The sequence below is a fragment of the Ictalurus furcatus genome, chromosome 3 (genome assembly GCF_023375685.1).
Source record: "Ictalurus furcatus strain D&B chromosome 3, Billie_1.0, whole genome shotgun sequence".
Lineage (NCBI taxonomy): Eukaryota > Metazoa > Chordata > Actinopteri > Siluriformes > Ictaluridae > Ictalurus > Ictalurus furcatus.
Window position 1 is genome coordinate 9,178,737 of NC_071257.1, and position 12,029 is coordinate 9,190,765.

The 12,029-nt window shown below is 37.8% G+C and overlaps 1 protein-coding gene and 1 long non-coding RNA gene across 20 annotated transcripts in view; one reads left to right on the plus strand and one right to left on the minus strand.

Annotated features, from left to right (window-relative positions):
- Window positions 1-516: 516 nt before the first annotated feature.
- On the minus strand, window positions 517-4,979 carry LOC128605346 (uncharacterized). Of its 3 annotated transcripts, XR_008385532.1 has the most exons (6): window positions 4,846-4,979; window positions 3,742-3,835; window positions 3,525-3,615; window positions 3,248-3,442; window positions 2,789-2,936; window positions 517-1,847 (listed from the first exon to the last, which is right to left on the minus strand). It is a non-coding gene; the product is annotated as an uncharacterized LOC128605346 (long non-coding RNA). The 3 variants fall into 3 exon arrangements; XR_008385530.1 differs by having other exon boundaries at window positions 517-2,936; XR_008385531.1 differs by lacking the exon at window positions 4,846-4,979 and adding an exon at window positions 4,357-4,482 and having other exon boundaries at window positions 517-2,936.
- A 288-nt stretch (window positions 4,980-5,267) lies between these two features.
- The window catches only part of lrrfip2 (leucine rich repeat (in FLII) interacting protein 2), a 98,663-nt gene continuing 91,901 nt past the window's right edge, over window positions 5,268-12,029 (plus strand). For 3 of the 17 annotated variants that reach the window (XM_053620677.1, XM_053620672.1, XM_053620675.1), the window contains exon 1: window positions 11,790-12,029. This exon is cut by the window's right edge and continues 255 nt beyond it. The gene's annotated coding sequence lies outside the window, so the exon portion shown is untranslated. Of the gene's footprint in view, window positions 5,556-11,150 lie in introns of those variants that run through there. The other 14 variants (XM_053620668.1, XM_053620669.1, XM_053620683.1 and 11 more) reach the window with 12 other exon arrangements.

The following is a 12,029-nucleotide window of genomic DNA, read 5'->3' on the forward strand; positions in this document are numbered from 1 at the left end:
GCAGGTTAAATGAAAATAATGAAGATGGTGATGACAGTTAAATGTAGGAAGTATGTGAGGGAAGCTTATTGGAGACTGACACAAGGGCTGCAACTAACCATTATTGTGATTGTCAATTAATCATCTAATATATAAAATAATTTATGAGAAATGCCCATCACAAGTTCCCAGTGCTTAAACCAATGTCTTCAAATAGCTTCCTGAATCTGATAAGCAGCCAGAAAAACCTTTCATTTTTATTGTACTGATAGGAAAAGAAAAAAAAGCTAATAGGTTTTAGTATTTGTGAAGCTATATCCATCAAATGTTTGGTATGCTTACCTGATAAATGACTAAATCTATTACCAAAAGGTATGAGCAATTCCCTGTTGAACATCTAATTGATTAATTGTTATTTGAGATGGTAATGACTACCTTTACATTATGTGTAATGCACAGCATCATTTGGATGCATCTGTAAAAACTATAAATACCCTTAATTTGAGTGTTCTTAATATTAATTCAGTAACATTAACCTTGGGAAAAGAAATTACTACCTTTTTATTCCTAGACATTGACTCTTGCACATTCAGTCTTTCTTTGTCTACAAGTACAACAACAATTAAGATGATGAAAGAAAAACAGGAGATGACATGAGCAACGCTTCAAACAGAGCAGATGAAAAAAATACAGTGGGCCATGAAGACTGAGAATGACATTCAAGAGGTATTTACTGTTTATAACATTTATATCACACCTATTACAGCAGTCCGATGTCAGAATTTTTCACTATTATAAACTCTCAAAACCTTAAACATCCATATCCACATTACTAATGACTGTTTATAAAAAATATAACTATGCAAATATCTTATGAAAACACCAACTGTATCCCTACAATATGGTCACAATATTGATACCGAGGTATTCAGTCAGACATTCAATTCAGTTTTATTTGTATATCACTTTTAACAGTGGACATTGTCACAAAGCAACTTTACAGAAATATATAAATTCAGGATATAGATTTTAAATGTATGAATTTATCCCTAATGAGCAAGCCATAGTTAAGGAAGGTGAGGAAAAACTCCCTGAGACGATATGAGTAAGAAACCTTGAAAGGAACCAGACTCAATAGGGAACCCATCCTCACCTGGGTGACACCAGATAGTGTGATTATAATTCATTCCACTTCTATAACTGTGTACTACATGGTCAACAATGCAGTTGTGTAACCAGGAAAATTCATTACAGTTTTCACATGAAGTCAGTTTTGTTGAACTCCACTGTTCACTGATGGAGACTCGAGTCCAAAACTGGTCCTGGTAATTGCAGTCCTAAAGCTATCATAGCAATTGTCCTAAGTTATCGTAGCATAACTGTTCATATGAATTGAGGTCCAAAGACATCTTTCATGGGTTTTACATGGTACCATCCTCAGTCACCTCAATGATCTTCAGGCTGTCCGTGTGGGGCCATCCGCAGCAGAGATTTTGTGATACTTAATTTTGTCCATATCGCCCAGGCCTAGCATTATCTCTAAACAACTAAACTGGTACGTTGTAAACAACTAACCAGATTGGACCACATCAGTCACAGCGAAGTACCAAATAACATTCCCACCATGTGATTCCCATATTCGTTGTGGTGACGTTATAGCTTATAGGCCTACTTTGCTGGAATGTAGCGAGTACGTCTATAAATAAAAATTTAAAAAAATTGAACTTAAATATTATCAATTCATAAATAATTAAGCATATACATGAATAAATTAATGTAACCAAAGTTTAAAAAAAATGTAAGAAAAAGAAGCCTTATTCTTCAAAGGGCAGAACTGTCCCATCATCACTGTCACCATGGTGTTGCTGCTGTGGAGAAACACCATGTGACACATTTATAATAAACACTGCAACATTCCATAATGAAATAAGACTTGTTGATTTTGGTGACTATAAATATTGTCACTCGCATAAAAAAAACGGGCTGGAGCGTTATTTGGTACATTGTTGTGATGAATATGGTCTGGTTCGGTTCGGTGTTCACAACGCAACTTTGTTAGCTGGGAAGTCCGACACATGCACAAGCTCATTTGAGCGTCATGGATCAAGCACCAGCAGCAGTCATAATGTCAAATTTACACTGGACTAGTGCTGAAGTTTTGAAAAAGTGATAATAGTTTAGTTTATCCTCTTAAGTGGCCAATTTAAAACTAAAAGGGAAGTTAAAATCTCTCTCAGATTTGACCTCAGGCCATCACACAAGTCTCTTGTTCGTGCGCAAATGAACATAACAGGGCATTTAATTAGCTACGAAATTAAGTTTGAAAGAAATAAAAATACAGTTTAAAATTCAAAGTGAAGTCTTGTGCATTCATTTAAAAATCTTTCATTCACCAAGATAATATTATGAATAATCACCATTTACTAAGCAAAAGGTTTGGTAATTATTGTAAATTGCCTTTTTGCTGGCAGATATTTGCCATTAATATGACAAATAATATTAAACGATAATAAAATTCAGACGTCGATTCATTTAGGCTACTTAAGTAAAATGTTTGATACATTTAGTCAGTTTCCCATATTATATCCAAATGGCATCTCAAAGATAAAATGACAGTTATCTGGATACCAGGGTGCCATGGTATAAATGGGGTAATCCATGGCTTGGTGTGCATTAAATGATTCGAACAAGTGGTTCTTTGCCTAAACATCATACATTTAAATTATTTAATGCACACCTAGTCGTGGATTACCCCTTACATATCATCTGAGAGAGACAGCTAATTCTGTATGTAAACAGATATACTTACTGATCACTACCTGTCAGTTGGAGAAGTCTTTCCATTGAAGCCCCTCCAATTGAGGTTGCCAGGGATTTGGCAGTCACCCTCTTCAATATGTGCCAGGTGCAGTCGCGCACATCCGCCCATCAATAAGCACCAACCAGTTTACCTAAAACTGATTTAAAAACAAAACAAATATATATATATATATATATAAAAAATATAAAATAAATTATTAATAAACATGTGCTGCCTCATCAACTGTGTCAGTGCTTCTCACAACTCCTGCAGTTACCCTGCCCTGTGTGTTTTCCATGTTTTCCTCCTCTACCAAAGATTAGGTCATTACAGTTCCCTCATATCAAAGTGGTGTTGAATGTTGTGCTTTGAGTATGAGTGGGTCATTTTGAGAAATAAAAGAAATGCTTTCAGTAGCTGTGTAATTGCGCAAGCATTTATTAACAAAAAAGAAAGAAAAATTCTCACCAGTTTTTGCTCGTAATCTGGGCTCATTTTTTGCATCCTTTGCTCCAGACTACACAGTTGATGAAGGTCTTGCAGGGGCAGTAAACCTTCCTCAATATCCAAAGGCTGCACCTGGACCTCCTGTAGATGAAGCAATCTCAGTGGTTTGTTGGTCCGCCACCATCTCCAATTTAGTCAGCACCTCCCTCAGCATGGCTATGAAGAAGTTAACAATATTTAAAAATGATACACAATACAAAACTATACAATTCCATCCTTAGTCTTATTCCTAACCTACACAAATTCCAGTAAGATGGCTGAGTGGAAATCACAGTTGGCCCCACATGGTTCTGATGATTGCTGGGGGGCCCCTCGTAAGTCTGACAGCGCTACAAGAGAACACTGTGTTAAGGGATGTGAGTATGCAAGTAAGTGAATGCGACTTTAAATATAGCATCAAAGCATCAAGGAATAGTAATAGTGATGTGCTGAACAAATATCCGTACGCTTTACACCTTGGTGGTCTTTGCCCAGACACTTCTAAGTCTGACTGGAGGTCTGACCAGGTCCTGCCCTCTTTGACTTTCCTCCTGCCCTCTTTATAGCCGTCTGTAAAATACAGTTGCATTAAACATTATTCAATCCCTTCGGGATCACTCAATGAAGAGAAAAAAATAATAAAAAAAGTAGTATGTTGCTAGACTCAGGCTATCAATGCACAAACGCCATAAGAAATACAGTGTTGAGCCGAACAACGGGTCTCTTATACTGGCAAGTGGACAATATGATCTAATAACGGGACCACAGCATGCTGCAAGCTGTGTGGGTTTTCTGATAGAATATTAAATTAGCATTAGCTCCATGTTCCAGAAAGTTCTAACCAAACATTCGGGGGGGCGGGGGGTAATCGGAACAAAAAGTAAAATAAGTAGTAAAAGAGGAAAAGGAAGGAATAAACAAGGAGTTTGTGTCTTAGTTGTAAAGTAATACATTTATTTATTTTTTACACATGTAGATCTATGAGAATCAGCATTTGTCACAATGCCAAATGCTCAGAGTCTCCCGACTCCTGTTATCTCGAAGAAAAATTTGAGATCAAGGTTCTTCAGCCAAGCTTTTTTCCCCTCTACCTTTTTTCATGCTACAGCACCCGTGAAGACTTCTACCACCGAGCCGGTTCTGAGCGCCACACCCCGAAACACCCGGAGAAAGCAGGCTAGCACTAGTTAATGACACTTCATTAGCACGGATGGGCCTGGATGCTAATGGAGGCTTGAGGAACTGCGGCTGTTGCGGCTGTGCCCGAGGATTAGCGCGTTAGCTATCCTGAGGTAGGTATTCAAATCAATAAAAACATAAAAAAAAAATGAAAAACGATCAGGATCTACTGCATGAATTAACACACAATTTGGCACTTTGTCATGTACTCCTGCCTCTTATATACATCATTAATGTTAGCTAAAATAGCTAGCCGACTAGCTAGCTGCTAGTACACCATCTGATGTTATGTTCTAGTTGACATCACACATACCATTATAAAGATTTAAAAACATTTTCTTCCTGACATTTTAAACATCGAACAATATTGTAGACTGAAATTACTCAATTAAATTACTTACCTTCTTCAGCTGAAATGATTCCTTTTGAAAACGAAGAATAACTGCAGCCTCGAGGATCCTAACTGATTTAACCGCCAAAACTTTTTCCTTGTTTTTTTTTCCCCAGGCGGCTGAGCTCCTTAATTCTAGCTGTGGCCCGACTGTGACTTAACGAACTCGGTCCGAAAGTAGATACACACAGCTACACCGAGTACGGGCAGTATGGACCTGCCGCAACTACACCTGCTTTCAGACGAGACTGGCCCACGTAACAAAAACCGTCTGTCAGCCAGAAGTGGTGTGAACAGTCAGCAGAGCTCTGGGCAATTACGTTTTCACCGATACCTGCATTGAGCCGACAGTGGTGCATTTCTACCGAAATCGGCCCAAATGTGCTTGCTATCTGTCTCTTGACAACGTTCTCCATGGGACTAGTTGGTGACGTTTTTGAGGGCGTGGTCACGACGTTTCTGGACCGTTAGCCAAGATTATCAAAAAATTTAACTTTTACCAAGACGTGCTCACAATGTTGCCATAAAGTAACGTCACGCTGACGAAAATTTTCCTGACATCTTCCCAGCAAACAGTACGTTCTGATGACGTCACCAGTTATTCGAGCACCCAGAGAAAACCCCCAAAGCCCATGGAGAACATGCAAACTCCGCGCACACAGGGCGGAGACAAAGTCTATTTCAAAAGGCCTAAATCACCTTAATTCATGTAATTCTCAGGTCAGTAACACTCAAGGCTAAATGTGCAATCTAATGTTAATTTTATCAGCTATTTTTAAATTTAGTCTTAGTCCTTAGTTTTTATAATATTTAGTCAACTGTATCCTGTTTTTTTTTTCTTCAAGTTTTAGTTGACTAAATGTCTGGGCATTGTAGTCTTAACTTAGTCAAAAAAACTGTAAGTATTTTAGTCACAGAAAACTGTAGACATTTCAGCCATAAGCCATTATTATTGATTACCATTTCAGTCAATCTAGTCTAGCCAGTGGTGGAAATGGCTGAGATACACTGGGGGGACTCTAGTTGGGGAGGATTTTTTTGTTGTTTGTTTTATTTTATGTTTTAATTTATTTATTCATTTTCATGTGACTCATTTACATGTGATTCATTTACCTTTTCTCTCCTCCCTTCCCTTTCCCAAATATTTCATTGAGAAGAAGAAAAAAAAAAGAAAGAAAAAAAAACAAAACGACCCCCCCCCGGCTCATCATGGCTACCCAATAACTGTCGCTGGTTATATAAATATTATAAAACCCAAGAACAGGCACAAAAATTTAAGTGGGAAGTGTCTGTAACTCCATAAAGTATACAATAAAGGAATGCCATTTATAAAAATATATAAATAAATAAATAAATAAATAAATAATCTAATTTAGGAGCGTATATAATACCTGTCTTTGCATTAGAGTACCAGCAACTATAATATATCTACCATTCGCATCAGCGATAACATTAGTGGACGAAAACTGTACCCTTTTGTCAATTAAAATAGCGACCCCTCCTATTTTCAAATTAAAGTTCGAGTGGAAGACGTTTCAAATATGTAAAAACCTTAGATCTCTTGACAGGATTACCTCTGACATTCCAACAAATAAATCTTAAAGGCGTGCCTGTCCCAGCCGGAGTGGGACCCCCCCTCCCCCCAACACACCCAAAGTAAAACAAAGGGAGACAGCAGTGTTTCCCACCAATAAAATAAAACCATGTTTTATTTTAATATGTGTAAATATAATATAATATAAATATAAATACCTCTATAGTATATAACATTACACTTATTTCATGTCTCCTACAAACAATATGCTTTCTTGAGTATCAAGACAGGCACATGAAAGGTCAATGAACATCATTCATGAATTATGTGTAGCACAAAACAAACACCATTCATTCATCCTTATCTTCCATCACGACCCTCTGACCTCTCACTTCTAGCTTTTTTACCAGGTTGTCCAAAGTGATTTAATATAGTTTTTTCATCCTGCCCAACTGACTGTCTTTCTCCCCTTAAAACTGTTCTCTTTCTTTATTGCCTTTTTTTTGACTATAACCAAAAATGAGGGTGACCGCCTGTGTAAAATGGTAAACGGCCTGCACTTTTATAGCACCTTTTAACCTTAGAAGTGACTGACTAACCTTAACAGACTATTTCATGTGTTCTCTAAGGTCATACAGTCAATCCTACATTATTATGAAATTTAGCTAGTGCCTTGGTTTGTGTGTGTTTAAATTAGTTGTTATGTTAGAGCGTGTGTTAGTATGCTGGCTTGGGGAGTAACAGAATACATGTAACGGCGTTATGTAATCAGGATACAAAAAACTGGTAACTCTAATCCGTTACAGTTACGTAAAAAAAAAGTCATCAGATTACAGGTACATTTTGAAAAAAGGGAATACTATCAGGATTACAATTTTAAATTTAAAACCAAAGAAATTAATCTTTTGACAAAACACAATATTATGGAAGCCCTAAGTGGCCAGACATTATTCATTTTTTGTTGTTTTCTTGTGATCTCGACATAACAAAAAGTTATTTTCTCACAATGAAAATCTCTTGCCTTGTGAATGGGACTGGTGTTACTTGCATGTTGGCACCTTCGCCATCATAAATGTAATATAATTGCCTGCTGTAGAGATAGGCTGCGTCTGAAATCGTGTACTGTGACAGTACATACTGCATTCGATGCAGTACCTACTGCACGGCTGTTGAAACAGTACGTACTAATCAGTATGTGTGTTTAGTACTACAATCCCGGAAATACTACATCCGCTATATTGGCATTGTCATGTGGCTTTCGATGTCATCATAAACAATAAAATATTAAAGGGACCACCAGATTACAGCTACCGCACTAATAGCAAAATGCACATCAGGAAAGTTATCTGAATTAGCAATTTAATGTGGGCAGTGTTAACAGACTGAGGTAAATTCGTTGCTGTTAGCTTGGCGGGCTAAGGCATGATGGAGATCACGAAAAGGATTCAAACTCTGTGACAACTGTTTTCTTGTTTAAACCTTCAACATGTTAACAATTTATTCGGGTATTGTTAAACAAGTCCTGTGTCCTGTTTAACCAAGGCTTAATACTTAAAAAGAGCCGACACGTTGTCTTCCACCATTTTTTTCTGAGCTCGTCTGCACCAGTCCTGTTGCGTTATGAGAATTTTTGTCTCACGTCGTGTCCATCGGTTGCATACCGCAAAATCTCACCAGAAGCAGTATGCCATACGGGTATTTCCTACTGTTTCTCGCCTACTGAGAATTCGGACATACTACCCCTCTGGCGTACTGCTTTTCGCCTACTGTGTAGTAGACTGGGTAGTACACGATTTTGAACACAGCCATGAACTTTATCTCTGCATTAAGAGAGAGGGGTGTCCCCTTCTCAAGTGTTGGACACTAAGGTGGAAGTCGTCAATCCTGTAGGAATGTATTTTTGTAGGCCACCCGAAAAATTATCATCACCCTGGTTCCCTTGACAAAAAGCCAATAGGATTTTTCCATTGGCTTTTGGATTATTGCAGAAAATAAGCTCTGTGACCAACTAAAGTTTATGGTTCTTACATGTTTCGTTCATTAAGATAATCTTCTCAAATGAACACTACTTTTATGAATTTTGAAGCCTAAATACAATCGCCAGAAGTAAAAAGCTAATGTTAGGCTATAAACGAACTACACCACGGTCGCATGACTTCAACGTTACCACCACTAAGCTTCCAACAACTCTTTCACCCATTATTTAAAAAAAACAATACAATTGGAAAATATTATAAACTGATAAATCTACAAGTTGGAAAGTTTGAGTTGGAATAGTTTGCAAGAGGGCGAGTATAAATACAACAAGGCTATAGTAGATGAGTTTTGCTGCTCGGTGTGATGACGTTTAATGTCCTCGACAACCTCTGTAGTGCCATTTAGCCACATGTTAGCAACCATCTTTTTCAGAAAAATTAAGTCGAGATCACAAGAAAACAACTTTTGTTATGTCGAGATCATGAGAAAATTAAGTCGAGATCACGAAAAAACAACTTATGTTGAAATCTCAAGAAAATTAAGTTGTGATCACAAGAAAACAACAAAAAATTAATAATGCATGGCTGCTTAGGGTGTCCGTACAATATAGACAGCTGCTTGATTGATTATAGTTCTGGTTCTCTCTTGCCAGTCGTGGCTCACATGAGCAACCTCCTGGTGCATGCACAAATAGATTTTGCTCAAAGTTAATTTGGTAGAAATGAACACAAATGGTTCTCTGGTGCTTTTGTTAGTCTGACAATACGTCATCTTTCCCTGGACCTCTTTTATGGACCTTAAAAAAGCGTCTGGCTGGGATTTTTAAATTAGAGAAAATGTCTGGGATTCGGCTTTAGTTTCATAATGATGTGCTTATGGTCTAATAGTGCATCATTTGTGCGCATGTTTGCATTGCTTTAAAGGGTTATGAATCCTCCCTCTGTCAGCTCAAGTCTACCTCTCAGTGTTTTTGAAAAATGCAACTTAAATAGGCGTGGATGGCCGTGAAGAGGGGGGCGAGCCTTCAGAACACTCAAAATAAAGACAAAAAGCTTGAAGTGGCAGCAAGTATGCAGGGCTCTGATGAGGTAGAGGAGTTCTCTCCTCCTGAATCCCCAGGGCTAAATGGAGACACAATAGATAGTGGTGCAGGTCCTCTGTCCTATCTATTTGAATAATGGTGGCCACACAAAATATTGACACTTTGGGCCCAATTTGAACATTTTCACTTAGGGGTGTACTCACTTTTGTTGCCAGCGGTTTAGACATTAATGGCTGTTAAATGCAGTTAAATGCAGTTCTGCAAGGCATGGTAAGGCAAGGAACCAGCTGAAATCCATAAGTAATTATACCTTCTGTCTGTGCAAATTAATTACCTTCTATCTGTGCAAATTAAATCAGCTGGGTTAGTAAATTGATGGTCTATAAAAAGGCTTTTCGTTACCAAGGTGTTACACAAAAAATATCTCATGATGGTAAAAGCAAAGAGTTCTCCCAAGACCTTCAGAACCTTATTGTTGTGAAACATATTGATGGAATCGGATACAGATGTATTTCAAAACTTCTGAATCTTCCAGTTAGCACCATTGAGGCCATTATCCGCAAATGGAAGCAACATCACGCCGTCATCAACCGGCCACACACAGGAGCTCCTCGCAATATTTCTGACCAGGAAGTCAGAAGAATAGTTAGAAGAGTAGCCCAAGAGCCAAGGGCCACTTGGAAAGAGCTCCAGAAACACTTGGAGGCAGCAGGTGCCATCACAGAGAAAACAATAGGCAATGCATTCCACTGCTCACGCTCAACCCACAAGACTCATTACTTAAGAAGAGGCATGTCGAAGCTCGTTTAAACTTTGCTACAACTCATTTAGACAAGCCTATGAAATACTGGGAGAGTGTAATTGAGCTTTTTGGCTGTCATATTACACACCATGTTTGGAGAAGAAATGGCACTGCACATCACCCTTAAAACACTATACCAACAGTGAAGTTTGGAGGTGGAAGCATCATGGTGTGGTGCTGTTTTTCATCGCATGGTACTGGCAGACTTCATATAATTGAAGGAACGGTGAATGTAGCCGTTACTACAATAATTGAAGGAACGGTGAATGGAGCCGTTTACCGAGAGATTCTTGAGAAGAATCTGCTGCCATCCACCAGGATGATGATGAGACGTGGGTGGACCTTCCAGCAGGACAACGATCCAAAGCATACAGCAAATGAAACTCTAAATTGGTTTCAGAGAAAAACAAAGCAAGGCGTCAGAATGGCCGTCAATCGCCTGACTTGAATCCAATTGAACAAGATTTAAAGACAACATGTTTAGAAGAATGGACCAAAACCACACCTGAATACTGCGGCCAATTAATTTCTTCATACAGGAAGCATCATGAAGCTGTCATTGCAAACAAAGGCTTCTCCACTAAGTATTAAATAAATTTCAGTTAGTGTGTTCAATACTTTTTTCCTGTGTCATTCCTCTTTATTACACATAACTTAATTTATGTACTTTAATGTTTGGATTTCATTATATGTGTGGATTTCTTGAGTTAATACCAAAGTCTGGTGAAAAGTTCATGTGAGTGACCTCATTGGAAATATAATTATTGAAAAAATGCATTAAATACTTATTTCCCACTGTATGTGTGTGTAAAATATATATATATATATATATATATATATATATATATATATATATATATATATATATATATATATATATATAATGATAGCATGTCTTTTTCAGTGTATTAAAGTCTGCATTCATGGACGCTATTAAGATAACCAGAATATGGTTACTTGTGTGATGTAATGTTACCCGCATCAGGAACAGTGATCTTTTATTTATTTATTTTCTTAAAACAAATCCAAACATTGAACATGTTTTTAAGCTCTAAAAAGTATTTTAGATCATATTGCATATTTTATGAAGTCATTTATAACTGTAACTGAATACATTTTTAAAGTAACCCTCCCAACCCTATTAGTATGTTGTTGGTTTTGTGTGTGTGCTCAAAAAAGTGAATGGTTATTGCAGACGCATTCAGACCACTGCAGCATATGGCCAGACTCACGACCTCATTATACGTGATGTAAACTAATTATTATAATTACTTATATTCATTAACACTTAACAGTACCGGAGGAACGCCACGGAATATAGCAAAGAAAAAGTACATTTGTGTGATTAACTTGAGTAAAAGTGTGGCCAGTTAAACCTACTCTTAAAAGTACATTTCCCCCCCAAAAAAGTTACTCAAGTGAATGTAATGAAGTAAATATAGCGCGTTACTAACCGCCTCTGCTCACGCTGCTAGTTATAACATGAGTACAAGTTAACTTAGACATCAGACATCACTTAGACATCAAAATGAGCAACACATCAAATATTATTAAAATACAACGTTATTCAATAAAAAGCAACTTTGTGCTATCTATAATTAGCCACAGCTCTGCCTCCCCTTTATCACCAAACCTGTCCAACAGTGCAGGCTTACATGCGCGCGCATGCGCGCACACAAAACACTCCTCGCGCTTCAACTTACTTCCGGTACAGTGTATCTGTCCCTGGCATCAGGGGAATATCAGGCAGGGGAAGGAAGAGGAGTTTGCTGGTACAGGCATGTTCTGAAACCACATAAATATCCGGGTGATTGTCCTTCTCAAGGGGACAGATAGGAC